The sequence below is a fragment of the Trichechus manatus genome, unplaced genomic scaffold (assembly GCF_000243295.1).
Source record: "Trichechus manatus latirostris isolate Lorelei unplaced genomic scaffold, TriManLat1.0 scaffold00134, whole genome shotgun sequence".
Taxonomy (NCBI): Eukaryota; Metazoa; Chordata; class Mammalia; order Sirenia; family Trichechidae; genus Trichechus; species Trichechus manatus.
Genome location: NW_004444070.1, coordinates 6,904,883 through 6,922,336, shown reverse-complemented (window position 1 = coordinate 6,922,336; position 17,454 = coordinate 6,904,883).

The following is a 17,454-nucleotide window of genomic DNA, read 5'->3' as shown; positions in this document are numbered from 1 at the left end:
CATCTTGTCTCCACCCTCCACTCTCCATCCTGTCTCCACCCCCATCCTCCATCTTGTCTCCACCCTCTATCCGCCATCTTGTCTCCACCCTCCACCCTCCATCCTGTCTCCACCCCCATCCTCCACCTTGTCTCCACCCCCATACTCCATCTTGTCTCCACCCCCATCCTCCATCTTGTCTCCACCCCCATCCTCCGTCTTGTCTCCACCTTCTATCCGCCATCTTGTCTCCAGCCTCCACCCCCCATCCTGTCTCCACCATACATCTTGTTTCCGTTCTCCATTTTCTCTCCGTTCCATATGTCTCCATCCGGCCTGTGTCTCCACCGACGTGCATTCATCTTTCATCTTGTACCCGCCTTGCATTCTGTATCTGTCCTCCATCCTCCATCGTGTTCTGTCCTCCAGCTTGTCTCCCCCCTCCACCTTAGTTCTTGTATTAGGTTATATAATTGCTCGTGGTGACGCGGTGGTGGTTTGGTGGTAGAATCCTCATCTTTCATGCAGGAGACCTGGGTTGGATTCCCTGCCAATGTACCTCATGTGCAGCTACCACTTGTCTGTCACTCGAGGCTTGTGTTTTGCTGTGATGCTGTACGAGTTTAGCGGAGCTTCCAGACTAAGACTAGAAAGAAAGGTCTGGCGATCTATTTTCAAAAGTCAGCTCATGAAACCCTATGGATCACAAGGTTCTGATCCACAACCGATCATGGGGATGGTGCAGGGGTTCCTTCCATTGTACATGGGGTCTCTATAAGCCGGGGGCCAACTCCACAGCAGCTAACAACAACAACAAGGTCTTGTCTGTGTGGGATTTCCATCACTGTAGAAAGGCATTAGCTTGGACAAAGTCAGGCTCCAACCCACGTGATCAGAAATGACCCTGTGGCTTAGCTCATAAAAGGTATGCCTTTTCCAACACTAATCAATCAATATTACACCCGACCAATGGCAAATGCCCTGCACTTGGAACCACCTCACTCCTTTATGGGGTCAGTACTGAGCTTTGCTTTTACACTGGGCTCCAGGCAGCCACTGGACTCCTAAGCTTCCACCCTACCGTTCTCTGCTTCTTGTCTTTGGCATCAGGCTCAGCCTGACTTCCTCGGAAACTGTTCCAGACAAAGCAGCTCGGCTTTTCCAGACGATTGGCCCTGTTAATTCATTCCTGCTGGGCTTGGTTGTTGAGAGATTTATTACAGGGGAGTACTTGGGTTCCGCAGGACATATGCTAGCACCTCGAGCCCTGGCGGGACCAGCAAAGGCAGTAAAGAGCTCCCAACTGAGGCTCCCTGGGCTGGGTCCACTTCCCCGGTTCTCTCGAGAAGCTGGTCAATTGAATTGTTGTTGGGTGCTGTCAAGTCGGTTGACTCATGGTTGTCATCTTTAAGGAAGCAGATTGTCACGTCCCATGGACCTGCTGGGTGCATTCGAACTGCCAACTTTTCGGTTAGCAGCTGAGTGCTTAACCATTGCACCACCAGGGCTCCTTGGTAAATGAGAACCAGGCAAATTCCAAGTAGAAGCACATTACAAACAGTGAGACCCCAGTCATCACAGCAACACCGGGTCACACATGCTTGCATTTGCGATCAACAAGCTACTAATACATGGTTCACGCAAGTAATGGGGTGTCTGGATTCTGATAATCAGTGAAAGAAAGAGAACACCCCCAAAGCATTCTGCCTAGCCACACAGCCTTGAAGCTACTGAAATGCATCTACGATTCTACAGCCCCACCCCCGTCTGTTAGTCTGTTGTACTGTAGGGGCTTTTGTGTAGCTGTGATGCTGGGAGCTAAGCCACCAGTATTTCAAATACCAGCAGGGTCACCCATGGTTGACAGGTTTCAGTGGAGCTTCCTGACTAAGACAGACTAGGAAGAAAGACCTGGTGATCTACTTCTGAAAATCAGCCAGTGAAAACCCTATAAATCATAACAGAACATTTGTCTGCTGTGCTGGCTTTGAACACGTCATCAGGAGGGATCAATCGCTGGAGGAGGATATCCTGTTTGGTGAAGCAGAGGGCCAGAGAGGGTGAGGGAGACCCTCAGTGGGATGGACTGAAACAGTAGCCTCATTGATGGACTCGAACTTGCTGGTGATCATGAGGATGATGCAGGATAAGGCAATGTGACCTTCCGTTGTACAAAAGTTCTCTATGAGTTGGAGTCCACTCAGTGGCAGATATCTATCACCAATCTATCTACCTATCTATTATGTACCACCTACCTATATTTATCTATCATCTATCTACCTAATCTTTCTATCAATCACCTTTCTTTCTATCACCTATCTACCGACGTATGTATCTGTCTGTCTGTGTATCTATGAATCTATCTATTCATCCATCCATCCTTCCATCCATCTGTCTGTCTGTCCGTCCATCCACCTACCTAGCTACCTACCTTCGTATCTGTCTGTCTGTTTACCTATCTATCTGTCTGTGTATCTATCTGTCTATCCTACAGCCAGTGGAAAAGCTCAGCATTGGGGGCTTTGTGTAGGATCAGAGGAAATAGACCTCTGTATGTTAAACGTCCTCTTAGTGACAGATGTCATGCCCAGGCAAACAAAAGCCAAGGTCGTCAGCGTTATCATCTCTCCGAAGATGTCAACAGAGAATAGCTGTGCTTCCTCAGTCTCCACTGGCCTCCTTCCCCGTCTCCATATTTCCTCCGTGTGGGTGCACGTTCCCTGCCCTCTCCTCTTCCCACTTTCGCACTCCCAGTCTTCCTAATCTCTTGGAAAAGGAACATCTAGTCTTTTCTTTCCCACCCCTTTGGATTCACTCATTGACTCTCATCAATACTGCTTACTATGTAAGCATTTGCATGACCCAGGGACCCCAAACCCTTTGCCGTCGAGTCGACTCGACTCTGACTCATGGTGCCCTCATGTGGGTCAGAGCAGAACTGTGTTCCATAGGGTTTTCAATGGTTGATTTTTTCAGAAGTAGATCACCAGGCCTTTCTTCCGATGTGCCTCTGGGTGGAACTATTTAAGGGTTCATTAATTGGGAAGCAAGGCAGCTCTGGAATTGTCAAGGTCGTAAGTGGCTTTTCCGAAAAGTCAGGCTGCTAACTTCACGTGAGTTCAGCCAAATATAATATTATTGTTGCAGTAAAATACAGGAAACATTGTAACATGTCATAATATGAGCGAGTGCCAAGGAGGAAGAGGGAAGGAGGTAGAAATCCATCAAGATGTGTTAGGGGTTCTTGAGAAAAGAAGTAGACCTCCAAAGAAGTGAACAGCTGGATTCTCAAAGTTTTCTGTTGATAAATGTGGTATATATTTTCTGTTGATAAGTGCTTTACCACTGAAAATACATATTGACTCTGTTTGGTGGAGGCCCTGGGTGGTGCAAACAGGGAATGGGCTTGGCTGCTAACCGAAAGGTTGGAGATTCAAGTCCACCCAGAGATGCCTCGGAAGAAAAGCCTGGCAATCTACTTCTGAAAGATCAGCTATTGAAAACCCTGTGGAGCACAGCTGTACGCTGGCACACGTGGAGTTGCCGTGAATCGAGGTGGACTCAACGGCAAGTTGTTTGGTTTAAGGACGTCAGTAGAAGTGGAAGCAAAGAGAGGAACAAAATATTCTGCCGCTTCTGACTCCAGTGGTACCTCAGAAGAAAGGCCTGGTTGTCTACTTCCATAAGACCACAGCCACTGAAAACACTACGGAACGCAGTTCTATTCTGACACATGATTGGGAGTTGACTCAATAACAGCTGGTTTGAAGTCCCCGGGTGGCACAAATGGTTAACTTCCTCTGCTGCCAACTGAAAGGTCGGAGGTTTGAATCCACTAAAGGGCACCACAGAAGAAAGTCCTGGCAGTCTGCTTCCGAAAAATCCGTCATCGGAAACCCTGTGGGGCACAGTTCTGCTCTGACATACGTGGGGGCACCATGAGTCAGAATCGACTCCATGGCAACTGCTAACAACATATTTCATGTCAGTGGGATCCTACACTATTTGTCCTTTTGCGTCTGATGCACTTCACTCAGTTTGTGGGATTCTCAGCCTTACCCGCACCCTTCTCCCTTCCTTCTCTGGGTCCCTGGGCGACCGTCTTCCAGTTATTTGAGCTCATCGATCCTCTTCCCAACCTTCACGTGCCTCCTAGATGAAGCCATCTGGCCTGTTGTCTGCGTGTTTCCTGCAAAGTCTGGTAGACGCTCTGCCGAGGGCGAGTCTATTAAACGTTTTCTTTTCATCAGAGCCGGCACCACTCCGTACCCTGTGGAAATGACTTTGGCTGTGTGGGAGACTGGGAGGTACATTACGCAGCTTCTTTTAACAGCGAGCAGGCTCCTGAAGCTCCCCAGAGAGCCCAGGACGCTGAGAACGCGTATATTGATGTCGTGTGCAGGTTGCCACCGGAATCTTTTATTCCGAGATTTCTCTACGCCACCGAGTCAAACGTTTCTCTGGTCTTGAACAGCTCACAAGAGAAGAAAAAGACCAAAAATCATGGGACGTTGCAACCAACACTTATTAGTGGCTACCGGGGATGGGAGGAAGGAGAGGGGGCAGGCATCCCTTACAGGGCGTTGAGATTGCGTTAAAGGGCACGGAATTTGGAAATGGATAGAGCTGAAGACTGCACAGCACGGTGGACGTAACCAATGTCACTGAATTGTAGACGAGCTCTTGTGGAATTGGCGAATGTTTTGTTATACTGTATATACTTTTACTACAATAAAAACAATCATGAGAGGTGGATGTCTGGTATTTGGAAATGGTAGCTGACATTCAGGAGCCCTGATGGCACAGTGCTTGAGCGCTCAGCTGCTAACTGAAAGGTCGGCGGTTTGAACCCACCAGCAGCTCCTCGGGAGACAGAGGAAGTAGTCTGCTTCCATAAAGATTACAGCCTTGAGAACCCCATGGGGCAGTTCTACTCTGTCCTATAGGGTAGCTATGAGTGGGAATCAACTCAATGGCAACAAGTTTTCTTTTAGCCGTAGTGCATGGCTCAGGCCCGGGATGAAACAGAAAGGAAATGAGGAGGCACCAGGGAAGATGGGGAGATCTGGTGGCACAGTGGTTAAGAGCTCGGCTGCTAACCAAAAGGTCGGCCGTTCAAATCCTCCAGCCATTCCTTGGAAACCCTATGGGGCAGTTCTACTCTGTCCTGTAGGGTCTCTAGAAGTCAGAATCAACTCGACGGCAAGTTGGCTAACATTAATGCATAGGTACAAAATCATTTCCCTAAGTAACTCCAGACTTAACTAGCATCTCATTAAACCTCACAAGGTCTATAATTATCTACTGATTAATTGATATAGACCCAGAAGACTAAGAGCTCTGAGTGTCCTTTTAATTCATTTGACCAGTGTCTCTCCACACGGTGCTCCTTTTTTCCCACACTCCAACAATACTGTGTTCTCAAGCTCACCGCTGTACAGTATTTGAGCTTCTGTTAAGGGTGATGGAAAAATTAGAAGTGGATGGCGGTGAAGGTTGCACAACATGGTGAACATAATCAATGTCGCTGAACTATACACGTAAAAATGGTTGAAATGGCAAACGTCTTGTCATACATGTATATAAACCAGTTACCATCGAGTTGACTCCAACTCATGGCGACCCCATGTGTGTCACAGTAGATGTGTGCTCCATGGGGTTTTCAATAGCTGATCTTTGGGGAAGTAGATTTCCAGGACTTTCTTCTGAGGTGCCTCTGGGTGGGCTGGGACCTCCAACCTTCTTCTGGTGAGCAGCTGAGCACCTTAACTATTTGTGCCACACCTGTTGCCATCGAGTCGATTCCAACTCATGGCGACTCCATCTGCTTCAGAGTAGAACTGTGCTCCATACGGTTTTCTTGGCTGTAATCTTAGGGGAGCAGATTGCCAGGCCTTTCTTCTGCGGTGCACTGGGTGAGTTTGAACTGCCGGCCTTTGGTTAGTAGCCAAGAGCAAACTGTTTGCATCACTGAAGGACTTTTGTTCCACCCAGGGACTTTGTTATACATATATAGATAGATAGATAGATAGATATATCTCAAACCAAAAACCAAACCCAAACCCATTGCCCTTGAGTCGATTCTGACTCATAGCAACCCTATAGGACAGAGTAGAACAGCCCCATAGAACTTCCAAGGAGCACCTGGTGGATTTTAACTGCCGACCTTTTGGTTAGCAGCTGTAGCTCTTAACCACTATACCACCAGGGTTTCCTATATGCATATATACACACGCACACACACATATATATACGTATATATATATATGGAGCCCAGGTGACACAGTAATTAAAGCTATCGACTGCTAACCAAAAGTTTGGCCGTTCAAAACCAGCAGTGGCTCCACAGGAGAAAGATGTGGCAGTCTGCTTTTGTAGAGATTTACAGCCTTGGAAACCCTATGGGGTCACTACGAGTCGGAATCGACTCAAAGGTGGCGGGTTTGGTTTATAAATATATATAGGAGTCCTGGTGGCGACGTGGTTAAGAGCTCAGCTGCTAACTGAAAGGTTGGCAGTTGGAATCCACTAGCCGCTCCTTGGAACCCTACGATGCAGTTCTACTCTGTCCCATAGGGTCGCTATGAGGCGGAATTCACTCAACGGCAACGGATTTGGATTTTTTTGCGGTTAACTCCGTGGCATGGATTACATTCTTCATGCTGTAAAACCACCATCGATATTATTTTCAAAAATATTCCACTACCATTAATGAAGACTCAGTGGTCGGGTGCAAACATTTTGGGGAAGACTTTATATTCACTTTATATTCACTCTTCCCCGGGAATGTAGAAATTCATATCATTAAAGATTAAGAACTATACACTGAAGGTAAGAAGCCCTGGTGGCACAATGAGTAAGTGCCTGGCTGCTGAGAGGTCGGTGGTTCGAATCCACTCAGCGACTCAGCAGGAGAAAGACCTAGTGATCTGCTCCCGTAAAGATTACAGCCAAGAAAACACTATGGGGCAGTCCTCCTCTGTCACACGCGTCACTATGAGTAGGAATCAGCACAAAAGCACCCAGCAACATCTTCCTTGTTATTAACTTTGCAAACTGGAATGACAACTGTGTGAATTTTCGTTTCTTCAGGTCTGCCCAATAATCGGCTGATTGTTCACTTTATCCCCCAGCAGTCATGAAAGTCAATAGCACCCCCCAAGACACAGAGAACATACATAGCTTCTTTCCTTCCTTCTTCCCTCCCTGTCTCCCTCCTTCCTTCCTTCCCTCCTTCTTTCCCTTCCTTCCCTCTCTCTCCCTTCCATCCTTCCTTCCTTCCCTCCATCCCTCCCTCCATCTCTCCCTTACTGCGTTTCTTTTTTCTTGCTCAAGGTACTGGAAAATGCGTGCCACTGAGTAGAAAGCTCTCTGATAGGACTTAGGTATTGTGCTCTTTTCAAGAATTCAGTCAGTCTCGGGAAACAGACTCCAAGGGTCAGACCGGGAGCAATGTTTTAGGGTAAATCAGTAATAATTTTAATTGTTCTTCAAGACGATGCTGCATGAAAATCCTTCCTTTTTTCCGTGGCCATGCCAATAAGATGTGGTATAGGAATTTTGGAAGTTCTCATCTTGGGAACATTTCTGACACTGTAGTCAAAATGTTACCCTGATTTGCAAATCGTATATTCAAGAAACTTCAATCAGACCTTAAAATCTAAGTGAGATGTCTGTTATTCAGTATTCTCTTTGACAATAATATATAATCAATAATAAATCTTAATCTATAACAAGCTCCTTAAAGGGAACCTTTTCTCTATTATCTTAGTGTTCCCAACAGGGCTGACTTGTGCCTAAGCAGTGACAAACCCTCAGCCCTTCTGCACTTTTTAACACATAGATTGATTTTTCCAGCGATGCAAAGAAATCCAGCAAAGGACTTTGAAAATACCGGGTAGCGTGCACACCAAACCAAACCAGTTGTCGTCAAGTCGATCCCGACTCATAGCGACCCTATAGGGCAGAGTAGAACTGCCCCTGAGGGTTCCCAAGGAGCGCATCACCCCAATCTCTGCTCCATCTTCACGTGGCCTTCTCCCCTGTGTCTCTTCTTCTGTCTCTTATAAGTTGTGGCTTTCAGGTTGTATGAGCTGTTCGTTCAAAAATTCAGGCACGAAATCAATCCTGCTTAAAAGTTATTGAGTGAAATTTAGGCAGTACACTGTTCTGTGCTTGTACAGCTGCATTGGTACTTGAAAAATCAGCCCATTCCTTGGTCTCACACCTCCTTTTACTCCTCGTATCTAACGAATGTATGTTCTTGGCAGTGCACCAAGCGGGATGAAAAACGCTTGAAAACAGTTAGTGGTGATGGTTATGCAACGTGATGAATGAAATGTCATTGAATTGTACACTTAAAAATGGTTGAAGTGCCAAAGTATTCTAGGCTGTAACCTTTTCCTTTTCCAGCCTGGGTTCCCTGTGTCCATTCATCCAGTTTTCCTGTTCCTTCCTGCCTTCTCATCTTTGATTTTGGGCAGGCGTTGCCCATTGGGTCTCACACACTTGACTGAACTAAGAAGCACGTTCTTCATGTGTGTGACTGTTTTCTAGGCCTGTCTAATCTTTGATTGAAAGGTGGGCTTCAGGAGTGGCTTCAGTTCTGAGTTAGCAAGGTGTCCAGGGGCCATAGTCTCAGGGATTCCTCGAGTCTCTGTCAGACCAGTAAGTCTGGTCTTTTTCTGTGAGTTAGAATTTTGTTCTACATTTTTCTCCAGCTCTGTCCGGGACCCTCTGTTGTGATCCTGGTCAGAGCAGTCAGTGGTGGTAGCCATAGTCTTAGGGTTTCTCCAGTCTTTCAGGCCAGTAAATCTGGTCTTTTTTTGTGTGTGTGTGAGTTAGAATTCTGTTCTACATCCTTCTCCAGCTCTGTCCATAACCCTCTGTTGTGATCCTGGTCAGAGCAGTCAGTGGTGGTAGCCAGACACCATCTAGCTGTACTGGACTCAGTCTGGTGGAGGCTGTGGTAGTTGTGGTCCATTAGTCCTTTGGACTAATCTTTCCCTTGTGTCTTTGGTTTTCTTCACTCTCCTTTGCTCCGAACATGATGGGACCAATATGCATCTTAGACGGCCCCTTGAAAGCTTTTAAGACCCCAGACGCTACTCACCAAAGTAGGATGTAGAACATTTTCTCTATGAACTATGTATGTCAGTTGACCTGGATGTCTCCCAAGACTGTAGTCCCCAGCCCTCAGACCCAGTAACTTGGTCCCTCAAGTTGTGAGTTAGTAGAATTTTGTTCTACATTTTTCTCCAACTCTGTCCAGGACCCTCTGTTGTGATCCCAGTCAGAGCAGTCAGTGGTGGTAGCCGGGCACCATCTAGCTGTACTGGACTCAGTCTGGTGGAGCCTTGGTAGCTGTGGTCCATTAGCCCTTTGGACTCATCTTTTCCTTATATCCTGTTCTCTTCATTCTCCCTTGCTCCCGAAGGGGTGAGACCAGTGGAGTATCTTAGGTGGCTGCTCACAGGCTTTTAAGACCCCAGACGCTACTCACCAAGGTAGAATGTAGAACATTTTCTTTATAAACTGTGTTATCCCAATTGACCTGGATGTTCCCTGAGACCATGGTTTCCAGTCTAGGCTGTAATCTTTGGGGGAGCAGATCACCAGGTCTTTCTCCCAAGGAGCTGCTGAGTGGATTCCAACTGCCAACGTTTTGGCCAAGCTCTTAACCATTGTGCCACCAGGGCTCCTCATATTCATTTAGTCCCTGAATTACGACGTATTTGAGTTATGATGAACTGTACTTGTGACCATCCGTTTTATGATTTTTGTATTTTTTATGTATGTATAGATTAAAACATATCTGTAACTTTATAGGTAATATTTCCAACCCCCAACGACAAATAAAGATCAGATTTATAAAGATACTGATAATAAAAGGCAATAATAATGAGACCTAAAAAAAAAAAGAGGTATTCAACTTACATCAGAACCAGCTTAGGATGGAGTTGTGGAAACAGAATCCCTATCATAAGTCAAGGACAACCTATTTTACGTGGATCACGCGGACCTTCTACGTGTGTTTGCCAACCATTCCCTCCCCCCCAGAGGTATTTTCATAAGCACCACTATGCAAATTTTTTTATGTGTTGCTGTAAAAAAGTCAGTATAGTATGCTTATGAAAATACCTGCGGGTGGACGGAGCTGTTTGCAAACGCATGTTGAAGGTGCATGCTGCATGCATAAAAATATGGTATCTGTATATACATAAAACCCATAACTTATTGCCGTCGAGTGGATTCCAACTTATCCGCCCAGCTCTTTGTCTTTGTTATTGTTAGCTGCCATTGAGTCAGCTCTGACTCCTGGCAGCAACCTTAGTCACCACAAAACAAAATCTTGCTGAGTCCTGCACCATCTTCAAGAGCTGTTGGTGTGCTGGCGTCCACTGTTGCTGCCGTTATGCCAATCCATCTTAGGGAGGGTTTCCCTCGTTTTCGCTGACCCTCTACTTTACCAACCATGAGGCACCCCCCAGTTGTACACAGGGGTTGTAAAGGGAGAGCAGGCAGAGTGAGCACCCTGGCACTGGGCACGTTCCTCGCAGGACCCACGGGTGCCTCACCCCTCTCCGAGTCTCACACACGTCTCCTTATGAGGCAGGAACACGCGCTCACTGGGTGAGCCTCCCCCTCCCAAGTACGCACTCTGCAGGCAGAAACTCCAGGATGGAAATTTCGTTCAGGAACAAAGTCCACAGCAGGCAGGCCGCCCGGAGCAAGGAGAGCGCAGTCCGCATGCTAAAGAGAAGCAGAGGTTTGGGAGGGCTCCGCGGGTGAGCACTCAACAGCCCTCGAACGTGCAGGGCTTTGAAGGGGAAACTCTGTAACAAGGAAGAAGCAAGTGGGCTCCCCATGAGAAATCAGCCCCCGTCTGCCTAATCTGCCTGTTGTCAAACAGCATCAATAATACAATGCGATCGTATTTCCCTTAAAGTAAACACAGAGCACCGCGGTGATGCACTGAATTCAGTGTTTCCGGTGCTAGGGAGGGCGGCGGAGGCTGGAGCCGGGGACGGGGGGTCTTTATTCTGAGAGGAAGGGTCCCTCTGCTGCAGGGTCCTCTCTGATCCGGGGCAGCTGTGTCGTCCTTGGCCAGGGGCTTTGGGAGACCTCTTGTCCTGAGGGAGGGTCGGCCAGGGACCCCCTCACTGCAGACAGACTCACCTTTTCACTGCAGATCAGATCACCTCACCTACAAGCTCCAGACCTGCCCATGTCTGATCGGGGTACTCATCCTGGATTTTCCACCCACGCGGGGGGACCCGGGCAAGCTCCCAACTTGGAAGGATAAAGGCGGGGTTCCCGGGCAGAGCAAACAGTGAACATGCTGGGCTGCTAGCCAGAAGGTTGGAGGTTTGAATCCACCCAGAGGCACCTGGAAAGAAAGGCCTGGCGATCTACTGAAAAAAAATCAACCACCGAAAACCCTATGGAGCATGGTTTTACTCTGATACACATGGGGTCACTGTGAGTCTGGGTCGACTTAATGGCTACTGGTTTAGGAGTCCTTGGGTGGTGTGGTTAACACAAGTAGCTGCTAACCAAAAGGTTGGAGATTCAAGTACAGCCAGATGCACCTCAGAAGAAAGGCCTGGAGATCCTCCTCTGAAAAACCAGCCATTGAAAACTCCATGGAGCACAGTTCTACTCTGACACAAGTGGGGCCACCTCGAGTCAGAGTCAATTCAATTTTTTTTTTTGACACAATGTTGCACTGCTCTTGATTGATACCTTAGTACCATGTTGTGAGCTGGGAATGTAATCACAGTTAAAACTGGATCAATTAACAGTGATATTTCTCTAATATTTTGTCATTTCATATTTTTGCACTGATCAAGCAAGTCTCATGGGAATTAGGCGCCCCTGGGTGATGCAAACGGTGAACACGCTCCACTGCTAATGGAAAGATTGGAGGTTCAAGTCCACCCAGAGTCACCTCGGAAGAAAGGCCTGGCGATCTACTTCTGAAAAATCAGCCATTGAAAATTCCATGGATCACGATGAGTTAGAATCAACTTGATGGCAGCCAGTTTGGTTTTGGATTCCCTGCATGGTGCAAATGGTTAAGAGCTCACCTAAGAGACCAAAGGTAGGCGGTTCAAGTTCACCCAGGGGTGCCTTGGAAGAAAGGCCTGGCAATCTACTTCTGAAAAATCAGCCATTGAAAACCCCACAGAGCACAGTTCTGCTCTGACACACATGGGGGTGCAAAGAGTCAGAGTTGACTCGATGCCAACTAGTTTGGTTTGGGTTTTTTTTTTTTTTTTTTCTCTTAGTGTGGCCTTTAGGCCCTGCACAGCCTGGGTCCCATTTCCTCTCTCCTCAGCTGTCCACTTGGCCTGGATCGTAGCTGCCTCCCTCCTCTGCTCAGCCTTCACCCTGGAATAGAGAGAGGCGGGCCTGGTCTAGTGTGATCTCCCCATGCAAGCATCTAGTGTGACACCCGTCACCTGGTGTGGTCTGCACAGGTGGGTGCTGAGATGCCCTCAGGTAGGGTGGCTGCATCTGCCTTCCCTCAGCAGAAGGTCTGGGACTAAGTCTGCTCCTCCAGGGGTACCCTGGGTGCAGTGGGCTCAACGGTGACCCCCCAAGAGGCTACGTCCATGTCCAACACCCAGAGCCTGTGACTGGGACCTTGTTTGGAGATGTGGTCTTTGCAGACGGGATCAAGTGAAGAGATGAGGCCATCTTGGATTATCTGTGTGGTCCCTAAACCCAATGATTGGGGTCCTTACAAGAGACAGAAGAGGAGACACAGACATAGAGGGGAGACGGCCACGTGCAGACGGAGCAGAGATTGGGGTGATGTGGCCACAAGCTCAGGAATGCCTGAGGCCACCAGGAGCTGGAAGGATCCTCCCCTAGAGCCTCCAGAGGGAGCGTGACCCAGCTGACACCTTGGTTTTGGACACCTAGAACTAAGAGAATCAATTTCATCTCGCCTGCTGTTATGGGTTGAATTGTGCCCCCCGCCCCCCAAAGACATGTTGACGTCCTAATTCCTGGGGCCTGTGAAGGTGACCTTGTTTGGGAATAGGGTCTTTTAGGATGTTAGCAGTTAATATGAGGTGACCCACTGGAGCAGGGTGGGTCCTGGTCCTATGTGAGTAGTGTCCTTCTAAACAAGGAAAAGAGACACAGAGAGACAGACATGGAGGGAAAACGGCCATACATGAAGACGGGCAGAGATTGGTGTGATGATGCCACAGCCCAGGAACACCAAGTATCAGCAGCCATCACCAGAAGCTGGGAGAGAGGCCGGGAACAGATTCTTCCTCAGAGCCACCAGAAGGAGCCAACGCGTCCGACACCTTGATTTCGGACTTCTGGCCTCCAGAAGGGTTAGGGCATAAATGTTTGTTGTTTTAAGCCACCGAGTTTGTAGTGAGAAGCCCTGGTGGCAAGTGATTAACAGTTCGACTGCTAACCGAAAGGTTGGAGGTTTGAACTCACCATCTCCCCCGTGGGAGAAAGATGTGGTGGTCTGTTTCCGTCAAGATTACAGCCTTGGAAACTGTGGGGCTGTTTTACTCTGTCCTGTAGGGTCACTATGAGTCGGATTGGACTCGATGGCAACGGGTTTGGTTTTTCGGTTTTAGTTTGTAGTACTTTGTTATGGCATCACTGAGCAACCAACCTGTGCTTGGTTAGTGGTTCGAATCCACCTGGCGGTGCTGCAGAAAAAAGGCCTGGCGTTCTACTTCTGTAAGATTGTTGTTGGGTGCTGTTGAGTTGACTCCGACTCGTGGCAGCCCCACGTGACAGAACAGAGCTGTCCCATAGGGTTTTCTTGGCTGTAATGTTTATGAAAGATCACCAGGCCCTTTCTTCCGCAATACCACTGGGTGGGTTCGAACCACCAACCTTTAGGTTAGCAGTCAACGAAAACCATTTGTGCCACCCATGGACCTTTCCATACCTATCACAGCTGTTGAAAACTCTGTGGAGCACAGGTCTACTCTGACGCACGTGGAGACGCCGTGCGTCGGGATCAAACCGACGGCCGTGGGTTTGGTTTCGTTTGGTTGAAGCAACCAACACAGACGGTATTCAAAAGTTTTAAGGATAACACATCATTGAACTCCTAGCAACGTAGTGGAGAACAATTCCCGCCCTCCTCTGCCTCCCCGGAGCTGAGAGCAAAGTTTTGTCTCTTCTGAGAGCTCGTGGGCCCTCCTGTTGTCCCCCTAGATCCCTGGTTCCCAAGGTTGTCTACTGACGCACGAACAGATGAACCAGGAGATATCTCCACTAGCGTTCTCTGGACGAGTGGTGTTACAGGTCAGAGTCCTCTGCTCAGCAGACAGCTCGGCAAATGGCCCACCTTACAGCACTTTGATCCTGCAAAAGTTTTCAAGAATCTCAGCCTTGGGGAGTGCGCCACCAGGGCCCCTCCAGGACTCCTTCAGGACAGAAAAAGGTTAGGTGGACAGGAGAGAAGTACGTATCAAATTTAGTTGTTGGAGTGAGTGAAAAAGGGTTGTGACATGCTTATAGGAGGCATCAGGATAAGGTAGGGGCTGTGTGATGAGCTGAGCTTGTGTAATCCCAACGGTTATGTGCTTGACTACTAACCAATAGACTGGAGTTTGAATCCACCCAGAGGCAACTCGGGAGAAAGGCCTGGTGATCAGCTTCTGAAAAACCATCCATTGAAACCCTATGGAAATGGGGAAAGGAAAGTCTTTTTAACAAATGGTGTTGGCAAGAGATGTAGTCTTCATGGGGCGCCCTGGTGGCACAGTGGTTAAGAGCTTGGCTGCTACCCGAAAGGTCAGCAGTTCGAATCCACCTCTCCTTGGAAACCCTATGGGGCAATTCTACCCTGTCCTATAGGGTTGCTATGAGTCGGAATCAACTCTTGGCAACAGGTTTGGTTTCTGGGTTTTAAGCTTTACAGGAGCACACTGCCATATCTTTCTCCCAAGGAGTGGCTGGGGGGTTTGAACCGCTGACCTTTCAGTTAGCAGCTGAGCGCTTAACTGCTGTGCCACGAGGGCTCCTTCTAAATCCCTACAACCTCCTCCTAAAGCATGCCTTTTGCTTTCATTTGCTCTAGAATGAGGCACAACATCCTAAATTCTTTCTCTCCAGATGAAGGAGCGACTTGGTTCTTCTCTTTTATTACATAGTCTGTAAATGACTTTTTCACATGTGGCTGCAACTCTGAAACCTTGGATGCATTGCTTCTCTGGCAAATGATTCTTTCCTTTCCAATTTCTGTAACATTGTTTCTTCATTCAATCACAGATCTACCAGCTACCGCTTAAGCAGCTGCTCAGAAATCCTTTCAAGTTCTGAAGTGTCTGCTAATAGAACGCTTTGTCTCTGCAGATAGTTTCAATGACTGCCCTTTCCTCGGCAGGCGGCAGCTTCCTTCTGCACGCGCACATGTGTTTACCATCATTGAAAACTCCAAGTCAGCTCCAGCTGTCCCTTATTGTCTCTCCAGCCTGGAGTTGCTGTTCCGGACACTCTCCGATGCCTTTTACCCTGGATTTTCAATTACATTTTTCCCCCTCCAAATTCCTCACCTGCCTTATAATCTTCCTTCTTCTACATTATGCCCTCTGTTTTACACGTGTTGGAAGCTCCCTTTTACAAAGATGCAGACAGAAATAATAAAAGATGACGGTGGCTTTCCAGACTGAAAAACTAGAGCGAGAGCAAACAGTTCTCAAAGCATTTGCACACACAGTGGCTTAGTTTTGGTCTTTTAACGTCAGCCTTGAGCACTGGGCTCTTTTAAAGAACTATCTACATGGGATACAATCCACAACAGCAACTTGAAAGGTTCGACAGGAAGCTTAGGGGGGCAGTGAGTTTATGTTAATGGGGAAGGAACAATTCAGAAAAGGAGGGTGAGAATGGTTGCACAAGTTGAAGGATGTCATCAGTGTCACTGAATTGTACATGTAGAAATTGTTGACTTGGTGTATGTTTTGCTGCGTATATTTTCAATGACAAAAATAAAAGGAATTATTTTTTAAAATGCTGTCTTGTCACATTGTTTTTGTAAACTGTAGGGTTCCTATGCATGCATTCAACTATATTTATACATATATATACACACACACACACACATACATACATACACACATATACATACATGTACACACATACACACACACATACATATATGTACACACACACATACACACACACACATACACACACATATATAGGAGCCCTGGTGGTGCAGTGGTTAAGTGTTACAGCTGCAAACCAAAAGGTTGGCAGTTCAAATCTACCAGCCACTCCTTGGAAACCCTGTGGGGGCAGTTCTACTCTGTCCTATAAGGTCACTATGAGTTGGCATTGACTTGACGGTAATGGGTTTGGTTTATATATATATGTATGTATATTTTGTAAATGACCCTTCTGCTTACTGTAATTGGTGTGAAAACAGTTAAGTTCTCGACAACTAGCCAAAACGTTAGCAGTTTGAACCCACCCAGAGGTGCTTTGGAAGAAAGGCCTGGCGATCTGCTTCTGAAAGGCCACAGACTTTAAACCCTACGGAGCACAGTTCTACTCTGACACATGGGGTCACCATGAGTCCACGCCAACTCAGTGGCAACTAACAAAAACAAACACCCCTCTGTCCATTGGTCGTACTGTGGGGGCCTGTGTGTTGCTGTGATACTGGAAGCTCTGCCATTGCTATTTCAAATACTAGCAGAGTCACCCATGGTGGACAGGTTTCAGCGGAGCTTCCAGACTATGACAGACTAGGAAGAAAGACCTGGCCAACGACTTTGGAAAATCAGTCAATGAAACCCTATGGATCCCAACAGAACATTGTCAGATGCAGTGCTGCAAGAGGAGCCCCGTGGGTTAGAAGGCACTCAGATACACGGTGGTTGTAATATTAGACTCGAGCACACCAACTATCTTGAATATGGCACAGGACCGGGCAGCATTCTATTCTCTGTACCTGAGGTTGCCATGAGTCGTAGCGGACTCAACAGCAGCTAGCAACAAACCCATTGCAGATCAGAAAGAGGGGAATACTATTTGACAATGAAAAGGTATGAAGTTCTGTTACTTGCTATGACATGGATGGACCTTGACAACTTTATGCTGAGGGACAGAAGCCAGGCACAAAAGGTCACATATTGCGTGATACAGTTCAGAGGAAATGTCCAGAACAGAAAAATCCATCGGGACAGAAAACAGATTAGTGGTTGCAAGGGGCTGGGGGGTGGCGGTATGGGGAGTTACTGCGTGTGGGTTTCTGTCTGGGGTGATGAGAACATTCTGGAACCAGATAGAGGTGATGGTGGCACAACATTGTAAGTGTACTAAATGCTACCAAATTGCACAAGTTAAAATGGTGAATTTTATGCTATGTGAATTTCACTTCAATTTTTAAAAAAAGAATAAATTGTATCAGATTGGAAGGGCTGGGGGTTCTTTTTACAATCTGAGTTTCTGCTTTGGAAACAATGTATCTAAATA